Below are 1,158 nucleotides of genomic sequence, written 5' to 3' on the forward strand. Positions count from 1 at the left end.
GGAAAGAGAACAGCTAAAATTTGTTTAGTTTCACATAATATTGCTATTTAGATGAAAGCCTTAAAGACAACTAACCTCTTGCCTGATAATGACCATAATAAGTTAACTGACTTTCTGGATATATTGCTGCACTGAAAAAATGACATATATACTCTTAAGATGAAAAGACCATCAGATGTAGTCCTCATCAACCTAAATTTGAACTGTTGCTCAGAAGAGAGATTCTTTACTACTCATTTCTCATCCACAGAGAATCTGGAAATCTTCTGATTTTGTGGGTGTTAGAAAAAAGATTGTTTTGTTGACAACTGTACTGTAGGATGGTTAGTGACTCACTTAGAAACAGTAAGAAGTGTGAAGTGTTCCATTGTCCCATCTGTTTAGTGTAATTGCATGGATGACAGCTACTATCCAAATTTACCAAACACCATCAAAACTAAGTTCTTTGGCACTTCAAATGTTTCAGAGTAGTGAAACCTAAATGGTATTAACTGCATCAAAATCAGGCACTTGGCACGTAAAATATTTCAGAGTATTGACAAGCTGAAGGGTATTAACTACTAAGACATAAAAAACTGAAACTGAAATCCAGTTATGACTCAGGATTACTCTTCCTTTGCAAAGAAACAGGTGTCATATGCCAACAGTTTATCTTCGTTTTCTAGAAGTTTCAATTTAAGACTAACTCGTTTAATTCTTAAATCGTAGTTACCCTAGCCCATTCTAAAGATTTACATTAATTTTAATCTAAGCAAAATATACCTCATGCTTTTAGGTTTTGGCTTCTTTCCATTAACTACTACCCCCAATTCAATTAGGTATTCGTTTTCTGAATGACTACCACCTGATTGCAAGCAAGACGACTACAGAAGCCTCCCCGAGCGACAGGGCTATTTAGTATTTCTGTCACATTGCAGCCTCCAGGCGAGATGATCTCACCGAATTTAAAAAAATAAAATAAAATAATAAATTTAACCCAGAAAGCCCTAGAGCCTGAGGAAGGAGGGGCAGGTGAAGGAGAGACAAAGCAAGGAGCAGAAGGTGATTCAGAAACAGGCCGCAGGACACCCGAAGCGACCCATGTCCAGGGCCTGGAGCCGCTCGCCTCCCCCCGGGAAAGCAGAACGGCCGCGGATGCCAGCCCCCGGCAGGCTGCCG

Source organism: Chaetura pelagica, unplaced genomic scaffold (assembly GCF_000747805.2).
Source record: "Chaetura pelagica isolate M959 unplaced genomic scaffold, ChaPel_1.0 scaffold269, whole genome shotgun sequence".
Classification (NCBI taxonomy): Eukaryota; Metazoa; Chordata; class Aves; order Apodiformes; family Apodidae; genus Chaetura; species Chaetura pelagica.